General features: G+C 25.6%; 1 long non-coding RNA gene across 1 annotated transcript; it reads left to right on the forward strand.

Moving 5' to 3' along the window:
- Positions 1-9085: 9085 nt before the first annotated feature.
- On the forward strand, positions 9086-10806 carry LOC126552189 (uncharacterized). Its single transcript, XR_007606023.1, has 3 exons — positions 9086-9200; positions 9869-10054; positions 10570-10806. It is a non-coding gene; the product is annotated as an uncharacterized LOC126552189 (long non-coding RNA).
- Positions 10807-22375: the final 11569 nt, after the last annotated feature.

Below are 22375 nucleotides of genomic sequence, written 5' to 3' on the forward strand. Positions count from 1 at the left end.
GGTATTTTTTCCTCTTTTGAAAGTTTTTATTTAATATTGGTATAATAATGTATTTTTCAAATTACTGATTCACTTATAGTACAAAACTATTACTATTAATTAAACGTGTATATTAAACAGAATTGAAAATAATTTTGTGAAACTACAATTTTTTACTAGTTTTTTTTTCTAGTTTTTAATGGTTTAAGACTTAAGTCAATAACAGTTTATTAAAAATTTTATATACGTCCAATGAATAATAAAATAAAAAAATAAAACCCCGAATTCCTGCGTATTCCCAAGTCTTCACACATATTTCAAAAGTCAAGTTTAATTTAAAAATATTCTGATGTTCGTGAACCATTGAAAATTGACGTGTTAATTCTATATTCCGTTATATTTGTACGACTATGAAATATTAAAAGGAAGATTATTACTAACCTAATGAGAAATTTATGATAGTGACAATAAGAAGTTTATAACACAAAGTAAGTTTAAATATAACAATAAAGTGTCGAGTTCAAACTTCCGCTTTTAACTTTTAACTACCACATCAATTAATTTCTATTCTCGGTATATACTTCAGTACTTCAAAACTCATATCATACTGCATACATCCATCAAAGTTAAAAGCTTGTTGAAAATTCAAAACTATAAACACAACAGTATTTTAAGAACTGTAATTTACAATAATTAGAAAAATTAATAAAACCTCTGTGAAACACATTCTCATCCAAATGTTATTTGTCAGAGTTAAAACTTTAAACCATACAAATATTTCATTCACTTATTAAGAACAAAATACATACATGTTGTATAATAAATGATTTATTTATATAACGAAAAGTGGAGAATGTTATCTCCGAATATGTATTTCTTATGTCATTTTAAATGAATTAATTGCACGTGTTACCTTTGAGGTCGTATTATGTGAAGAGTCCGAACTCTCGTTCCCCAGAAATTACCATATTTTTTTGAACTCCAACAAAAGCATTTTCAATCATAAATGGTCGTCTTAAAATATCGCTATTTACTATTTTATATCATATATTTTACAATATGATATTATTAATTTATAATAATTTATAATATTTGAGATACGACGACCATTTTTTATGCTATTCAGCGGCGATAACATTAAAATGGTTTTTTTAAAAAAATTTGATAATTAAAAATAATACAATATAATATATATACTATATATTTGTATTATAATCAAATTACTTTAGAGAAAGTTCAGAAAAATGCAATTAAATTATTTAATAATAATAATAATAATAATTATAATAATAAATTAAATTATAGTTGTATGAAAACATATTAATTTATTAACAATTAAACTACACATAATATATAACATAAAACAGTACTTATAAATTATAACTATGTTCAATTAAGTATACAAGTGATATTTTATATCAGTATATCACTATGTAAAATAGTATTAATAATATATTATTAGCCCCTTCCCCATTAAAGTATCCTTAGTTGTACATCACATATTTAAGTTGAGAGCTTATTAAAATTAATTTCATAATTATTAGATCAGTCATTTAGTTAAGTAATAGTTTTTAAGTTGCTATAGCGATGAATCCAATTTACAGGTTTATAAAGACATTTATGAATGTAAAAGGTTCAAAGGATACATATTATAAACAAATTATTATATAACTTACTTTGTATAAAAAATTCCAAAAAGATCTAAGAAGATACGAGTATCTAAGTACTGTAAAAACTAAAAACTGTTAGACACATTGCTCAATAACAATTTTTTTTTATTCTAGTATAAAATGTTCAGTTTTAGATATAATATTATAGAGTTAAATTGAAATAAGTATATTATACTTAGCGTTATAATTTTTTTATTTACCAGTTAATGTGACCATCAACTTTATAAAACGGTTTAAAACCAATAATAATATTGTATTTGTCACAGCACTAGCGTCTAGCGTTTTGTTGTACCCAGTACCCATATGTTGTTATAATTGTCTCTTTTTTTTAAGATCTATTTTCTCTACTAACAAACTCACGCTTGGTATTTATATTGGCTATTACATTATTTATAACGCATCTGCAATAGTAATTGTATCTATTGAATTTTTAAACTTAATGTTAAGCTAAGTTATAGGAAGTGAAACTTTAATATTTCAAATGATTACCGTTATAACCCTTAAGATACTTAATTTTCTTTATTTACCAGTTGGCCTTATTCCTGCTGTAACATTAAAGTAAAGAGTTGACGTCTGAACTCTCAACGGATACTATAAGTTTCAATGTTTTACGTCTTTCAAGTTACATCCCAATTAAGTTAATCAAAGAGATTTTCGAGTATTAAATGTATTCACAAAGTCATGAAGGACTGTAAAAACATGTATTCAAGACAATTTTTTTTTATATATATTTTGATATATAGGTAGGTGTAGACGAATTAATACTTGTAAATATAACTCACCTTTATGTTGTTTAATAATATAAATTTACTAGATGGAAAATGATTTTATATCTCACTAAAAATAGTTTCTGAAATAAAATAACATTCCGTATAGTAATTTTTAATATAAAAATTAAAACGTATTAATTACTGTTACTGAAATGTGCATGCATGAAATTAATGTGAAGATTTTATTTACAGAATATAACAATTATATAACAATAAGTTAGTAGATAACTGCTGATGTAAAGTTCCTTTATATAAGCAATAAATATTAAAAAGTCGGAAAAGTGGATATCGTCCTATTGCGCAGCCAGCATTGTGCAATAACTGAATTTATATAGATACCTTATTAAGATAGAAATATTTTATTTTGATCGTATCTAAATAAATTTAAAAATTGGCTTCTAGGTACATAAGTGCCATCGAAGATAACAATTGTGTGAATCTAGATTTTCATGAAATGCGAAGTCTACGAAAAAATACACATTTTTAAACTTGATTTTGATGTCAAAATAATATTATTATACGAGTATATAACTATAATAAAGAAAATAATACAATTACAAAATGTAAAGCCGTATAGATACTCACTTAATAAGAAATTCGCGCTGTACCAATAATTTGTTTTTTTTACGTTTCTGGAAATAAATAAATACGTTTTGTCGACGGTCCGTAGTATAATATAATATGCAATATATGATTTTGCGCATCGACATTATAATAATGATATTTAGTATTGTCACAGACATGTATCACTTCTAAGAAATTGTACCGTTCATCAACGAAAATAGATAAGCTAAATGTTATAGATTTTATAATTTAATATTAATATTATTGTCAATACATTTTCATTGAGCATTCATCGGAATGTTCCAAGAATAGTTCCACTTAAAATCTAAACATGTTTTAACTTTCAAAGCAATTATTTTATTGCTATAAAATATTACTGGTTAACTTACAAAAAAAAAAAAACCTGTAAATCGTAAAATAGACATAATGATTTTTTTAAACTTTGAAACGATTTAAAAAATCAACCGACATATTTTTAAACATCGATGAATCGAACAATACAAGTTAGTTTTATTTTATTATTTTTTAAAAAAAAAAAAAAACATTCAACTATCCTTACAACCGTTTTTGTAATTCGTTAAAAACCGGTGAAAATACATTAAATCAAATACTTGTAATAATCAGTTGGGCTTAGAATAAATCGCTTTTTTTCTCTGTTTAGAACTAAACAATTTATTATTGATTAATACCTTAACAATAAAGTTTTGAGCTATTTTTAAAGTATACATTTATTTCAACGATATGAAAGTATCTATAATAAATTGGATACTTAATCCATATTTAAACTCGTTGAAAACATGATAAAAGATTTTATAGAACTAACATATAACTGACAACTTATAACTTATGTATCCAATAAAAATAGCATTACAATATTATCTATAATTGTAAAAACATACATTTTAAAATAACTACCTTTCTAAGATATTTTAAAAGAAAATATACAGCTATTACAGCAAGTAGTATTTTCTCAAAAGAATATTTACTGAATACGAAAATATGTGGAGAATATTCTCCAAATAAATTCTTGAGCATTTCTGAGCAAGGAATATTCTGAGAAAATACTTCAAAAGAATTTACTCTGAGTAATTTCAAACTGGAAATTTTAATTTTATTAAAATAATAATTCAAACATTTCCATTTCCAAAATAATAACTGTGAATAATTCTGAGTAATTAATTTAATTGACTATATCTTTGAATAGATATTTAAAAATAGCTTACTTTTTTTTATGTTATACATAATTATTTATTTAAATATTAATGTGTTTTATATTTTGTTAAAATTCCAAAAAAATTTAAAATTCCAAAGAATTCGTATCAATTACACCCTGTGTTTTATAATATAATGTGTTTGAATTGTTTGAATAATATTATTATTATTTAAAATTTGAAATCATGATAATTTACAATATACAAATTAAATATGTTGTATATTTTTAAAAAAATATTTGTGCGTTTAAGGCGATAAAAATTTCAATTTTATAAATTATTTGAATGTTGTGGATATTGATAAGTAAATATTGATATTAGTGTTATTATTGATTGGTAGAATTAAGTAAAATAAAAGTAATTTTATTATTTTTTATATAGCTTATAATATACTTTTTATTGTAAGTATTGTATCCATTGTATCTTGACTATTATTTTTGTCAAAAGATGTTTGTTTTTTCAAATTAATGATTAAATATTTATGATATATAAATGCCTGATATCTTTATAAAATTTGTTTGTAATTCCTGCAATGTCATAAAATGTATACTTTAATTACTGCAAGTTGTGTGTTTTCTGCCGTGTTTTTACCTAGTTATCGGATAAAACTTCGGTAAATAGATTTTAATTTATCAAAAAATTGTACTTGAAATTCAAAATAAAAATCCTTAAAAATTATATTTTTTAAATTTGAAATACAATGAATTTAAAAATGTTAATACCTAATTTTAAAGTGAAAAACGTAAGAAAGTCGTTTGCAAATAAATGTCATACAAATTCAAATATTTTATCGGAAATTTAATCTAGTAAATAGTTTAGTAATATAATAATTGGCATAAGTTTAATGTGTTTGATAAAAAAAAAAGTTAAAAACATCTATCGTTTTAACTTTAAAGCGTTATTATTTTTTTCTTGCACATTTTTTGATTTTCATGTCAATCGTACGTTCTTAGAAATTTGCTATCCACTTAATATTATAGACTCCTTGAAAACTGTCAGCATCAAATCCTATTAATAGCTCAGTATTATATTACAAAAATTAAACAATATGCAATATTATAAATTCATCCCGCATCACTTTGAGTCATCGATTACCTACTGTATTCATATTTTACTCGCCACTCGACGAAACTCGTAACATTTTTCTCATTATTATTCGATAGTAAACAACAACAAAACAAAAAAAAAAAAAAAAAAATCGGACGTACTTATAGGACCTACTCGTACATATTTTAAACATTCCAGATGTTCGATACCAAGTCGGTTCACTGTGCATTGTGTGCTCAGAATAATTTAATAGGCACAATATTATAATTATTATATACAAGTGTGCGAAAACAGTGTAGTGCCAGTGTAGTATGATAATAATATAATATTAGGCAGCATTTCGAAGATGCGCCCGCATCGTTGACAATATTGCCGACAGTGTAATGTCACTCACATTTGGACTGATGTGGATTATATTATTATAATTTGCACAAGTACTGCTTGTATGTAATAATATTCTAATACATATAATTTTGTATCGTCAGACCGGCAGAGTAAAAAGTTTTAAAACAACCCTCCTCTACACGGTTTCGTTGGCCCCGTACCGTCAACAATCCGTTTCTTGTACTATATTGTTATTGTATCACACATCATAATTATTATTAAGCTCTTTGGAAGAAATGTTGTGACTCGTGAGATGTGGACGGTCAACACTGTGTAAGAGGAAAAGTCACGTTGTACCTACATTGTTTTGGCAATCATCCGTTGTTCGACTACCCGGTTTTTGTGATTATTAAAATAAAACATAGATATTATATATTATTTACACGGTTCGAGGTATTTATGTATTTAATTAAGTATTCTTATTAAAAACCATAAATAATATAGGGAACAATTATTACTTATATTTTATATTTTATACTCCGAAGAGCTGAGTATTAATTTAAAAACATTAAATGAATATTTTTCGTTAGAAGTTTAGATAGAATATAGAAGGGCAATATCTACGCATTTTGCGAATCGTCCTTAATGCCACTTCACTTCAATTGTCTAAACTTCAAACGATCATAGATAAAAAAAAAAAATAAATAAATAACTTTAGTTTTATTTAATAATAATTGTTCAAAAAAGAAAAAAATATTCTACTTCAGACTATGTGAAATGAAAATATTATTGCTAATAAAATTGGGTTTAAAAAAATAAATATATATATTTATATATGTATAATGATAGTTTTATTAAATGCAATAATAGTGTACAGAACGACGCAATAATTCAATGCTTACAGTCGTTGTACCGGATCAATTTTTTTTTCAGTACAAAGAATGCGTTGAACGAATAAGTCGGTTCCAAATAATTATTATTAACGAGACCAGACATTTTTAAATTGGTAAGGTTCGTTTAACGTAAATAAATACGATTTTTCCAAAAACCGTTGGTATACGTTTAATCTCCGTCAATTACTTTACGATTGTCGTCTGTCAATTTAAAAATAATGTCAGTTCTGACAGATTTTCAGTCTATCAATAAAAAGATGTACATTCGGGATGGATAATGTTTATGGGTCCGTTTTCCCGTCTCGTTCAACTTGTAATTTCGAATTTATTACAACGCCAAACGTTTGTGTATCTACATGGAGATTTGTAGTGAATCCGTCGTGTGTGCACAATTAGTTTAGGACTTATCCCTAAAACAAATCCGGAGAGAGCAATAGAAATGTCGGCTACCCTCGTTTTGCATCAATTTCAATACTCTGATTATGCCAAACATTTGTGTGTTATTTGTATATAGAAATGTGAATAGACTCACGTCGTTAGTGCGCAAATTAGTAAACGATATTATACATGTATAGTTTATTCGTGTATACTTGACGTGCACAACGACCCTACGTGACACGTGTGCTTCACTTATATCTAATATGTTGATTACTTACCAGTTACCATTAATTCCACGTAGGCTTTCAAGTTTTTGTTTCATACTGTTATACATTTTAATTCGTAATTAATCTATTACCCGCTTAAATTAATCAAAACTATAGTTTTGAAGACATTCTCGTGAGCATTAAAAAGACAACATTGGTTATATAATTTTTAGTAAAATAATACCCATTTAAATAAATAATGTTAATACATTTGAAGACACTAACAGACAATTATTTTGGATAAATTAAGTAGAAATAAACATACTATCTTGTCTTACTTGTTTAAATATTTGAACACACTAAACTTTTAATAAAAGCTATTAAAAAAATTCAGATTTATAATGTGTGATTTTCGTATGAAAAAATCACATTTAAAATGTTACCGCCATCATTGTGGCCAGTAGGCCGCAATAATAGTGTACTTACTACTTATACACTAACGCCACAGGTCGTTTTAAACAGACGTAAAGTATGGTCCGAATCGCGTGAGTAGATAACGAACGTCGTTTTTGTATAAATTATATTATTATAATATAATTATATATTCAGTTTAAACAGATATTATAGTCCAGAACTATAATTTAATTTTTAGTATTTGAACATGTACCTATTATTACTACATGTGCTTTCTTTTAAAAACTTATTCAATTTGTGATTCGAATATATTGTAAAGAGAGAGAGAGAGAGAGAAATAAAGATATAGAGTTCAAATTCGATGCCGTGTTTAAAATCGTTTTTTCAAACTATTCTACTGAAAAATAATAAAAATTACCACCCTATGATACCGAGTGTATGAAACTTAAAGAGTATTGTTTGAAATAAAGACTTTAAAGGTTATATGTCTAATAAAAATAAAACCCACTCATATTCTTAAACTCTTAAATCAATAGATTCCTAGCATTGCTCGAAAAATAAATTTCTTATATCATTGATCCACGTAAATACTCTTAAGAGCGACAACTGCATTTCCACAAACCACTATGAATGGTTAACTTTCCTGAGTATCTTTCAAATTTTGTTGGTGAATTCTCGAAATTTGTTGGATAACTTTTAACTTTTGTTGGGCTTCAAGTTCAGCAGTATTGAAATTTTAACTATATGCTGTCAACTTCACGCCATCGGTGCAACTATTTGTCGGGCCTTTTTTTAATGACTTTATATTGTTATGTTTCTGAACTTTTGTACAGCTATAAGTAATATGGATACCACACATAATATTATTAATAAAATAATCAAATATCGTATACACAAACGTAGATATTTTTATTTCACATTTTCCATCGTTATTTATTTTCATGCTGTGCGAGAACAAGATTTTAATCTATAATCGTCATTTTTTAATTTAGTTAAAGACAAAAATATTTCGGCGTTGCCTATATGAATCACATTTTAAATTCTATGTTATAGTATCTTGGCATTTTAATTCAAAAGAACTATACTGAGTACAAACCAGTGCCCTGAACGTATCGGAACGCACTGAAATGGAATTGCGGTCCGTAATATTGACTTTGGCGTCAGTTCCGGTTAGTTAAAATTAGAATTTAAGAGTTCCGGATCGTAAAAATATTAAGTTAATATTAAAAAAAAATAAAGAAAATTGCAGCTCGGTAAAATGTTTCCGGCAGTATCACAATTAAGAGTATTAAAATTATTATAGTTATTTTTATAGAAATCAAGTTTCCGAAAATCCAAGTACCTACCTACTTATTATACATAACAATGAAACCTGTCACCACAGTCACTATCTATAACGAATTCCGAGAGCTCTGTTTATCTATTTTTTGTATCTATATGTATATGAATCTAATAATTTTGACTGTACAATCTGACAATATTAAAATTAATTTAGTCTGTGTTTTGCTTCGACCAGAGACTTGACATGTGCGTTAATGTGTTATGTTTAACGTGCGTTTTTTTTTTTTTTAATAATATAAATTGTAAGCTCTTTTTTATTACGTAGTTAAAAAACTTCCAAGCGGTTGCTTAGAAACATGAAATCCTAATAAAAATGTAGCCTCAGACTATGTCGAAACGATCGTTGAAAATAATTAAAGTTCTGATTGTAGTGCACATATCCCTGCAATGAGTTGGAATAAAAGTAAGTATAACGGTTTTAAATCATCATATAATCGGTTAATTGAAGGAATAAAAAGTTGGGTAGTCCGGTATGCAAAACAATTATTAAGCTTAAATTTTGTATTTATACGTTATTGTAAAACATGAATTTAAATAATTTAAATTTAAAATTAATCTTCTTTGTTGTTAAAATGTAATTAATAAAAATAAACTTTATTATAACTATATTCGCATATAACACAACATTTTCCATTTCAAACGAGAAGTTAAGATTTTTAACACGAAAATGTATTAAACAATAAATGAATAATATGTTGAAAAGAATATTGATATTCTTCATTTAAAGTTATACAAAAACAATTAATAAATTCAAGTAACGTAAAATTAAATAGGAACATTTTTAAATGAAAAATATTTTACTGCTAAAATATTTACCTCGTCATAATAACAAATATTTCAAATGCATATTGTATTCTGTAACGATACATTCCATTAGTTGAATATATAAAAACAATATTTCAGTTACAATTAATTAATATAATGACATTTTTCATTTTTTCAACAATCCGATACAACCAGAATGTATATCAAATTTAAATTAGATATTGCTTCATGCTATTTAATGTCAAATAACGATATAAATGTTTATAGTGCATAATTTATTTTTTTAGATATTTGTTTTTGTTTAAGGTATGACAAGGGATTATTTCTTTAATCTAGTAATGGAGTCGCGTGGTCGATAGTGACCAATAAAGGGACAATAACAATTTATCTGTGCTTTGGTCATTTCATTAAATAATGTCTATACCTGAATCCTGTGTCATCAATAATGAAATGCTACATACACGCACATTCATGGAACACGTGTGCGTCTGGGTGAGTGTGTATAAAATGTTAGAGGAAACGTTGGAAACGAAAAATGTCGTATTTGACACGTTTCTTTAGTGTAAAAAAAAAAATAGCTTATTTTATTATATTTATCTTTTTATTTTGTTATTGGTAATCTTACATATTGTTGCATGGTTCTTAACTGGCGTATAGGGTTTTTTTTTAATAAGGTTAATCATACTTATGATTGAAAAATAGCAATAAAATCGAGTACCTAATATTAAAATCAATAACTTTTCAACTTGTTTTCTTTTTTGTATTGACCACAGATTAAATTATTATTACCTTTTAATAATATTTCAATAGGTACTGCGGCGTATTGAAACCAAAACAAATACCCTACGCTGTAAACATTTTAATATTTTAATGCCACAAGTTTTTAGGCCCCAAGTACCTATTATAAAATTATTAATTCAATTATTAAGATTCCAATTAAATTAACTATGATATTATTATATAAACACATTATCATGAGTATCTACAGTTGTGTATTATTATATTAGGTGCAGTTTGCTTTGAAGATAAATGATCGTCTAATTGAATTTATTAATCAATTACAATATTATATAATTGAGTGTACGCCGTTTGAAATCGAAAACCGTCCCGAGTGCATTGTCATGTGCAGTGTGAATACTGTGTTTAACTTGCAATGGAAATGACATAATATAGTATTATATAATATTATCTATAAATTAACTGAAAACAATATCATAATCAAATAAAAGACGTAAGCTATCGAATGCCCTGGAGTTAATGTTCGTATACACAATTAAATAATAATATTGTATTAATTTTACGTCCCGAAGATGTTTCTAATGATGATTAATTTTACGTACGATTGTAATAAAATAAGTTAAAAGGTAATATTATTATTAGGTACCTACCTACGTACAATTATGTTCATGATTAATGATCAGTTGAAATTTAAGATTCTTTGTTTTATTGGAGTGTTTAAATAATTTGCTCATTCTCGTTTTGAACTAGCGAAAAAATTAAAACACGGATGGATATTGGTGTATTAATATTATTTGCTAGAATTATAATTTTACCATCATAAATATTTAACAGTGATCAAAAACGATTAGGAATATAAAACATAGGTATTGATATAGTCACTATAACATTATATGCGTGAAAACGATATAATATGTTATATTTCTTTGTGAGATATTTATAAATTATAATATTATAAGTTTTTATGTAAACTCTTGGAAAAATATTGAATTGTAAAAAAAAAAAAATGCTTGATGAAAATTAGCAGAATCCTTTTTACTATTTAATTTTGTCTAGATATTTTTTAAGAGGAAGCAGAACAACCGTCATTAATCTATTTTTCCGTTAATAATTATGTTCAAAATAAGGATGATTATAAAATAACATGACGGTTATTACTTCGCATGCTGTGCGTAACTTATCGTACAAAAATGGAAAAATTAGACGGTTCCACTATTTGATCACTGTACAATCTACAGAGTAGAAGAACGAAAACGTTATAAATCCATGTTATATATATATATATATATTGATTAAATAGAGGTGATCAAACAATGTAATAGTAAGTCTATAACTTGTGGGTGGTAACTGGTTAATGGTTTAACTTTTGAAAAATATGATTTGTTTAATTTGATTTCTTATCTAGTTATACAATAGCAACCGTTTAAGAACCTAAATTGGTGATGTTTAACGGTCACCGTGACGAAGACATTGTATTGTACACGTCGCGGGTATTGGATTTTTAAACTAGGAAATAATTAAAGTTAACGGCCAATAACAGCTAGAACGATTCACGTTATAGATTAAGGAAAAACAATGTTTTACGCTTCTAGAAAATAACTTCACTGTATAAATTCACTTTAAACGTTATGCTCACATAACAACAATACTTCTATCAATGGTATACCACATCGTTTATTAATAATATTATTATAATATGGCTCTACTAAAATACCTAATATTTATAAATACCTAAATACTTAAATAGAATACATTTTTTGGAAAATCATCCCGAATTACGCAACCAAGAATAAATAAAATCGTTAGATATCTGTAGCTGCTATATTAGAATAAAAACAAATTAATATTATGTATATCAAAAGCATGGTGATTCGTACAATTTATAAAATGAATATCAACTTCTAAACTTCTAATGAACTGTAATTAAAAACTATTAATCTGTTTCGAAAATTATAAAAATTTACATTAACTAATCGCCGACAATTAGGAAACAAGTATTTACTATAATCCTTTTTTAATAACTTCTACTATATAATAACTGTAACTGAACTCATTCTAATGAATTCTTAGTAGGTAACAGTTATACATTCATATTATTTTGAATACCTATCATAAAAGAAACAATCGTTCTCACGGTATTAGCTGAACGCGCACATGAGTAGTATGTCGGTCGTAGGTATTATTATGTTAACGAAGAACTTACTATATTATAGTGTGAATTAAATATGTTAAACTATTTTTAATGTTTTTTTATAAAACAAAGGAATAGCTTAGTGAATACGACTGTGTATAAATATTTTAAAATTATTATCTTTAGGCTACACGCAAACGAAAAGGTTTTGATAATTGACAAATGTGTTTTTTAACACACCTAGTTATTTGATTTTTATCGCAGGGGTTCACTGAGAAATAACGGGCGTGAGTAACTCGTTCAGACCCAAGTCAGAGGCGGGGTTGCAGCCTAGAGGGTACTTGCTATGGTCCCAGGTGAGCAGGGGCGGTAAAATACCTTTTGCCGAAATGCTCCTCATGCTTGTATATGTATAATGTGCGGCGTACACACGGTGTCCATAAAAGAGGAAATAATAAATCAACTCATATACTATATTATAATAATCGTGGAGAATGAAAGCGTTAATTAAATAAGAAGATAATCTATTAGATACTTATACTCACTCATTTATGAAACAAATTAACTATCATCCTATAGAAACGTCACAGTATAGAATATGTTCGGTATATACACAATATTATTTCAACCGTATTATATATGGCGATATTTAGCTGTAGAATTCAAAACGGCAATATCATGAGCTCAAACGATTTTGCAATTTTAAATTACATTATGTTCGACTATGCGGAAATTTATCATTTTAACGTACGCTTTTAAGTTTAATTTTTGAAGAATAAAACGTCAAATTATGTTTCAAAGTATACGTTATCGTAGTGAACCATCGAAGTAGAACCGTAATTAAATTTAATATTTTTATTTTATGGTGAATCCAAAAAATAAGAAGTATTTTACATTTATATAATATTTATAATTTATAAGTATAAAATATGAAAACTATTAAATTAAATAAGCAGATTTAAAAAAATAATGGTATTTTCCTGAAAGTACAGTATTTTAGTATCAGGTAGGATTCTTGAACGTGGACCATGGTAAAAAATATGAATACCTATCTGAGTAATAAAAATCATCTTATTCAATAACTTCCTAAATAAACGGATATACTGTTTTGTAGAATACACTTCATTTCCGAATAAAACTGCATAATATAAACCGTAAACAGTGTAAACATAAAATAACACCCGACGATTATAATCACATAATTTGAATAATTATGAATAACAATAATTACACATTTATAAACCTAGTACCTACTGCATTATTTTAAAAGACACATTACGTAATTAATAGATATTATATAAGTAAATTTATTAGAGATGCGATGTTTTAATTTAAAGCAAACTTAAGTATGAATAAATTAATGTAGCTGTGCTTCCTATATATATTATTTATGATAAAATGACAGAATTAAATTATTGGTTCTTCTATATATCTCCAAAGCTATAATAATACTTAATAAAAATCATTCTGAAATTTGTTGTTTTTAAAATAAAACTTACAAAAAACAAAACTTGTAAAACAATATTATACTAATTTGCATATTGTGGGAGTATAATATTGTAATTATTATTATTATCATGCCATATTAATTGAATTAATGTGACGCAATATCATATCGAATGAGAAATTGGCGAGCTTTCAGTAACTCGAAAAAAACAATGACTTTATAAACTGAATCATGAACTAAATTATTGTGATTTTGTAATTATTATAGGTAGGATTTTTTTGTTATATTACCTACTATAAATTATAATATGACGTTCTTCTTGTTATAATAAAGGACTCTGTTCTTCCTATTTATGAACCGTCGTGGTAGTAACTTGATGGGCGATGGTACCATGTATTGTATTATTACACGTCATAATATGGTCGTTATTGATATATAGTTTAAACTGTAAAATTTAGAGGATAGACGTCGATTAATTTCGTCGGTTGAATAAGATTTGCGAAATTATAACCAAAGTCTTGATCGACTGGAAGCTTAATGGTTTATACGTAGGACATATAATATATTATATTATATTGTTTTATCGATACGTGTCTACATAATATTTATTTGAGAATTGGGTCAACTTTAAATGTAAGTACGATAGGTGGATAAATTAATTGAAAAAATCATAATTCCAAGTTAATTTGATTTAAATGAACACAAGACGATGTATTGACGTATTATTATCAAGCACAGGGTTTATTTTCTGTTTCTGGCTCACGCGTAACATTTATAAAATGCATTCACGCAAAACCATTTGTTCTAGTGTTTTTGGATTATCCGAGAGTAAAATTGCCTATAAAAAAAAGTTATAGAAAATAATATTTTTAGGCATATGATATATCGATTGTTTAAAAAAGATTTATCAAACCTTCAAAATTATTTTTTTCTATAATTTTTATGATAGGTATTTTCGCTCTGAGATTACTCAAAAATCATAACAAATGACTACGTGAAACCAAACCCTAATCTCACCCTACGTGAGAGAGAAAAAAAAATATTGCACTGACAAGTTGGACTTGTTGGTTAGTAGTTAAAAAATAATAATTTAACTCGTCAGGCTTTAAGTTAAAATAAAAAAAATATATTTAACACAGTTTAAAAAAGTTAATCTACTTTTTTAATTGGTACATACCACATAAAGAGTATTATTTGTGGTATCGTCAATATATGATTTTACTTTATCAAGACACAAAACAAAAAATATAGTATTGGTTTGATTAATTTAAAACAGCGTAGGTGCACAAGTTAATATTAATACTTACAATAAAACCATTAGGACCAAAAAATTCAAAAACATTTTTAATTTTAACCTGACTGATTATTTTTAATAAATCGACTGAAAAAAATCCGAGTTGTTTAAACAAAATATATTAAAACAGTTAATAATGAAATTAACTTTTAACTAGTTAATTCGCACGTTTGTGTATATATTATATAAATTATTATGACACGTTCTGATAACAAAACGTTACCTACCTAGTCAATTAGCAACTATTATTATTGTCAAAATCGCAAATGCACACGACGGCAGAATGGCGTTTAAACACGATTATTAGGTTAGGTGATGGTGCAGTGGCGGAAACACAGGTATAGTATGTGCAAGCAAGTTTCAATAATGACGTATGCTTCTGTCGTGTGATCGTTGAGCTGAAAGAATCCGTCTCAGCGCGTCCGTTCAATCGAATTTATTATCAGTCGGTAACAGTCGTCGTCGTCGTCGTCGGCATAATAATAATACTGTACAATAAGGATCGATTTTAAGCCTATATTTTATATATATAATATTATGTATAAGTTGTTGTATGAATACCGCTTTTGCCAATAATATAATATAAAGGCTTAAAGCAGGTGGTAGATCTAAGACATTTAATTTGTGAGGGAGAGAATTAATATAAATTATCAGAGTGAATATAACATAATATTTTTCTCGTAGGATAAAGATGACATGTTTTTTTAAAAATATTATTATAGTAAATACTTACCAAAAAATGCAGTTTAACAATCATTTATTTTCTGTTAACGTCCCGAATCGGCTAAATAACCGGGAGATAGTATTTTGCGTCACATTTTCAACAATATTCAACTTATTAACAAAATAAAATTGACAGAAAAGGCTTAGTTTCGTCATTAAGCTATAAGTATAAAAAAAAAGGTGAGTAAGCTAGGTATTATATTTCAAAAATTATATTATTTTGTATTACGAAAACAGTACATACTAAACGAAAATTTACTTATTTAATATACACGGAGTTTGTTTTATTTATATACATTTATTTATAATTATAAAATTAGTGGTGCTAATTACAATTTTAATAAGGTGAACAATGGCGAAAATTACAATTTTAGTAGGTACACGATGGCACAGATTACATTATGCGTTTTTATTTAATTTTATTAAAGTGGCGTAAATGACATACACCCAAATAACCATGATATTTTCTTCTATATTGTTGATTGTAACAACATTGTTGAATAATAAGTTTGAAATCGTTAAAAATTAATGTTTAAAATGTGTTGGCAAAATTTTTTTGTTTTTTGGAATTTGCGGAGAGGGTAAAACAGAAAACAGAAATTCTATGTAATAAGAGCGTTAGAGATATTATAATATTATTATTATTACTATGAAACACATGAGTAGGCAGTAGACAGTTATAAAAGCGGAGAGCCTTTGCAGGATAACGCGATCCATTACTATTATTGGTCAATACGACGTGTAATATTATATTATTATTATTTTAATGATGATAAGGCGAGCGGCATAATATGATACCATTAAGCACAATACTTGGTATAGCCGTATTATATGACGACTACGGTTTGGGTCCCTTCGACATTTCGGGCTCTCTCATTCGGGCCATACTCAAAATTATATTAATCGCCTCGGCGCGAGCGTTGCGACGTGAAGACATTATAATATATACTCTATTACGCGGCGTCACGGCGACCAATGCAGTTCGCAATACACAATAATAATAATATAATAATTTATAATGTGTTTACGTACAATAATAATATTATATTATTATGACATTACGTGTATAGAATATGTGCGACGGGGACGGACTTGGAACGCATTCGCAAATTCACATCATAGTTGACCATCACCGGGCACGTCAAACCCGCAACAGGTCTCATTCCTTTGCGATCCCATTCGACGATGTTGTGGCGGACGTTTTCGTTATTGGCTTTATCCGAGGATATTAATTTTCTCGAAATGCAATAACATGCAACGATGCAAGATGTTTCTTAATATTTTTTTTTTGTCCGTAGGGTTTTTCTACTGGTCACTAAATTCTTGTCGATGTTGTAAATAATATTATAAATAAAACAATAATATTTACGGTCCACCGAAAAGTTTGCAGACTTTGTAAAAGAAAACACACAGAGCAAATTTATAATAAAGCGCCATAACAATGTAAATACTTAAAATGTACTAAAAAGTTACTAAAAATATTATAGGTCTTCTTCACCGAATTTGTGGAAAATAAATTTAAAACCATATTCGTACTTTGATAAACTGTCTTCGTTTGACGTTTAGAACTTGAATATATTTATACACAGAAAAAGATTATTCTATGTCAAAGTTTTAAGTCCAGAATTGTTTTTTTCACTTGATATTTTGATACCTACCATAAATTCTACAGTTTGTTGGACCGATTTTGTAACTATTATATTATTGACATATAAGATCTAATTTAATAGAACATACATATAACTGAGATCGGATCTTCTTAATGATTGAAGTAATTTGATGAATAACTCTTATAATAACCAGGTATATAGATTTTGAATTTTTATTTCAATACCGGTACAACAATCGTTGTTCAACTTGAATGGTTTATAATTGATAGTTATTTATGGTTATTGTACTGATTGTCTGTATATAACTTTAATTAATAACGCTTTCTTATTTATTATTAGACCGAAAATTAGTCCTCTGTGTGCTATCTATAGTTTTGTCTGGTAAAGGTTAACTAAGTCACTAAGAAACAAACGCGCTAGACATTATGGTGACGCAATACTGTTTTAGTGTTTTATCATATTGAACGTCATCCCTGGAAAGCATTAATACGGATCTATGATAACAAGAAAAATGTTTTTTTTTTTTGCATTCTACGACAGATATGAGATTTACTTAAAACGTTATTGATTTTTTTTTAAGAAACAATATTAAGCAAATTGAGAATAAATACATCAAAAGTGAGAGAAAATAAGTAAAAAGAACATTCTATGAGTTTAAATGAAATACTTAAAAACCAAAAAAAAAAAAAATAAATGAAATGATAGTTTTAAACGTTTTTGATTACGAATACTTTCAAAAACTATATACCAAATAATGATCTTATTTAATTTAATTTCATAATAAAACATTGTAATTACTCTTTATTTGATAGTAAAATAAAAAATAAAAAAAAGAATATGCTAGTCCATTATTTTACAAAAATTTATTAATTTTTTATGCTTGTTTTTTCTAAATATTAATGGATATTTGTTTTTTCTTTATTATTTTAACTTTTATTTTTAATACATATAATTTATAAATAATTTTACTTATCTCGATAAGAATAATATATTTTAAAAACAATTTTTATAAATAACTCTGAGCATAAAATATATAAAACAATTAAAACAGAATGATATTATTTTGTTTACTTTAATTACCATTATTTTACTCAAAAGTTTCATACGTCAGTACTTAAGAAAATTGTTTTTACCAAAAACGTCTTTAATTTATACAAAACGCACGTATAAGGTAAACAAATATTATGTTTGTCTAGCTTTTTCACGTTTTGGTTTTTAGTATTTCTCGTCTCTACTAATCACTGCTAAGTTGAAAGTCTCAATTGTCTGGTAATGCAGGTTTTTCGAGGCAGTTAACATAATATAAAATAAAATATTACAAAAACTTTATTAAACAAAGATTTATAGTAATTTTTTAAATATAGACAATAATAATTGCTCGTTAATAGTAGATACAGTTGGTATCTGCATTTTACTGTATAGCCATAGCCCATAGCTTTACACTTTAATCGTAAATACTGGTAGACTGCTTTTACCTTATATTATTATAGTGTCTACTTTTGCACATTACCCATTTTTATAGTATCATTTGCTACTAGAACCATTGGAATTGGTGAAATACATTTTGTTAGTTGATGTCTTACCCGCATTATCGTGATTTCATGCCTCTGCAGATGTTTCAAGAATAAAAAACATTATACTTACAAATAGTTATAACTCATAATAATAGTTATGATAATGATAATGGAGATTGGAGATTGATTTTTAAAATATCTTTTATTTTCGTAATTATCGTAATTATTAGCTTATGATTTAGTGACATGTGGGTGTTGTATACAATTATCTTTATATTGCATGGTGATATTTTTATTGTTCTCAAAAGTTTTCAAATATACATTGAAAATACTTGATGAAATGAAATTTCATACACTGTTTAATAAAAATGAAATAACAATGAAAAGTGTATCCATTTTATTAATTTATAGTATTTTAGAAAAAAAAATTTCTTTTAGTGTTATATATAATAATATATATATTATTTATTACATATAAAAGCGTTTGAATCAAATCGAGCTGTTAAAAAATAAAAAGTTCTGTCGTATATCGTATTATGTGAAAAAATGATAAACTTAGTTTACAAATTTACTAGTTGTGTTGTAAGTGTTATCATTATATATTTTTTTTTGTTTTAAAAAAGGTGTTTTATGATATAATAAAGCTATTAATATCCTATGCATTAACATCAAATTGTGTATTTTAAATAGAAAGTTGAATTGTAATAGATTATATTTTCTGATATTCATTATTTGATTAGATTATTATTTAAATTGTTATATGAATCTATGATATTGTCATCAATTTATTTATAAAGACTGAATTTACACTTGAAACTCGTTTGGAAATAATGTTTTGTGTTTGCTTAACTCATCTTCGAATTACCCAAATCATTCCATGAAAACTTTTGTATACGTGAATAGTTTTAAATATTTTGAACCTTGCACATCGATACACCAAACAAACCTTCATTTTATCCTTATAAAATACTTAATAGCTCTCCAGAGGCTCAAAATGTTCTTGCTCATATTTCATTTACAGTACCTTAGCATAAAACGTGATATTCGTAAAGAAAATTATAATACAGGTAATGTTTGAAAGGTTTAAGTCTATAAGATTAACAGATTTTAAATAATAACATAATAAGTAAAATGTTTGAGGATGTATATCGCTGTTTTTTGATTAATATCCAATTTGTAATTTTTTTTTTTTTTGAAAATCACTTAAAATTTGATTATATATTTATGAAATTATTTTGAAGTATAATTCGAGAAAACATAATATTTTTTTTTCATTTTTGATCAAGAAACATAAATTAAAAACAAATTTTAAAAAGTGGAAAATTTCTAATGTTTATTAAAAGCTTAAAAATATCTAAACTATTTTGATAACAATATGTTTTGAACATTTTAATATAAATATCTGTTGAAAGTTTTAAGTGCCTACAGTTATTTCTTTCTGAAATTAAACATTCTTGATTTTAAATAATAAAAAAAAAAAAATTGATTTAATCGAAAGCTGGTAACTATTACATAAATATTCTCGTTTTCTTCCTGTTATTTATTAGGTTTACCAATTATTAAGATAATTAAAATAATTGCTTAAAATCTGTATCTCTGACTAAACAACATAATACATATACAATTTTTTCTCCATGACGTACACAAAAAATAAATAAATGAAAAATTTAAAATACTACTTCTAATAATAATCATGGTAAATCTAATTAATTTATTCAATTTTTGATCCACTAGGATAATATTAAGAATATTTAAAATAATAAAATATAGATGTGTTTTTTTTTATTTGGTTCTATTAAACAAGTAGAAATAATTTAGATGGTTATATTATAACACAATAATATATATGAGTATTTAAATAGTTCAGTTATTTATTTAAAAATACTTTTCAATATATTTTTTATAGGTACCAACATAATTATTATTATATGTATATAAATATAACATATATTTATTGATAGGCATTATATGTTCAAGGTATATATTATATGAAATCGGAAAAAATAAATTATTAATGGAAAGGTCTTCACATTTAGTACCAGTCAGGTGTGTAATAATAATGTTTTGTTTTATAAGGATATATTGTTTAATTATAAAAACATGTGTAAAACATTTTAAGTTTTTATTTCTCGTTTTAATGAAGCTATGTGTTATTATTTTTAAAATTTTGTTTTTGGAGTACGTTTACGTCCCAAAAAGTGATGACTAAGGAAAAGTACATAGTTACTTTCATTAATAGTTTTCATTAATCCTACGTGGCTATGTTCATACTTTAAAAGTTTTTATACATTTAGAGTTTGGTGATTCTTAGAACAAAACAACAGAACTGTAGTTTAACGAAACAGTAGATATATAATAAAAAAAACCCTCAAATAATAATTATTCATAAATCGTTCAAAAATTATTACAAGTTTACTGCTGGCATACGAAATAAATCCATAGTAATTTTAATATCAAATATTTGAATGTTTATTTGTTAATCTAAACACAGTAGTAAGTATAGTAATACAATCATAAAATCGTATCGAGTACGTGATGATGAGTTTAATAACCGCATTAATTATATTGTTCGCTTATGTTATGCAGCTTTCAAAAGCTTAAACAAAACACTACTATGGCATCCTAAATAAATGACGGATTTTGGAACTATATTACCTCAAAAGTACAAAAATTAAAAATATAGATATTATTATAATTGTTAATATATATATAACATCGAATATAAAGATCAATAATTTCTTTGAAATAAATATTAAAATATTAATATAAATAATTGATAAATCGAATAATGGTTTCGATTTTTAAAAAAGGAGAAAGAGATTAAACCTGAAAATATTTAAAGTGTCAGATAATTAATGTGCTGAAAAACACTATAGTTTATAAATATATTGATAAATAATATATTTATAATATTGAATAATAAAAAATAAATTTTAAAACAACTATATTAACTATATTGTTATATTAAATGTATACTTATTATACTTCAAACACGTGTAAACTTTCATAGTTTATTAAATGTAGTACATAATTTATAATATTGAAAAGGGATTATGTTGTGTTCCCAGAGGATTTATAATAAATAAAAAAAAATTATTTTTTTATTTTTATGTTCTATTAGTCAAGTTAGCTCGATAAAATTCAACCATTATATTATTCATATTAAAATGAATCATTGATCAATAAAAAATATTGCAAAACTACTAATAATTTGGCCTAGATATTAAGAGAATACTTTTTTTTTAAGTATTTTTACAGGAATATATTAGAAACCATACTATTCAATTAATTTACAGCCTCAGAGGTTAGTTAAAGTGACGTTTTTATTACGCAATATAAATTATTCGTTTTTTTTG

This window comes from Aphis gossypii, chromosome X (genome assembly GCF_020184175.1).
Source record: "Aphis gossypii isolate Hap1 chromosome X, ASM2018417v2, whole genome shotgun sequence".
Lineage (NCBI taxonomy): Eukaryota > Metazoa > Arthropoda > Insecta > Hemiptera > Aphididae > Aphis > Aphis gossypii.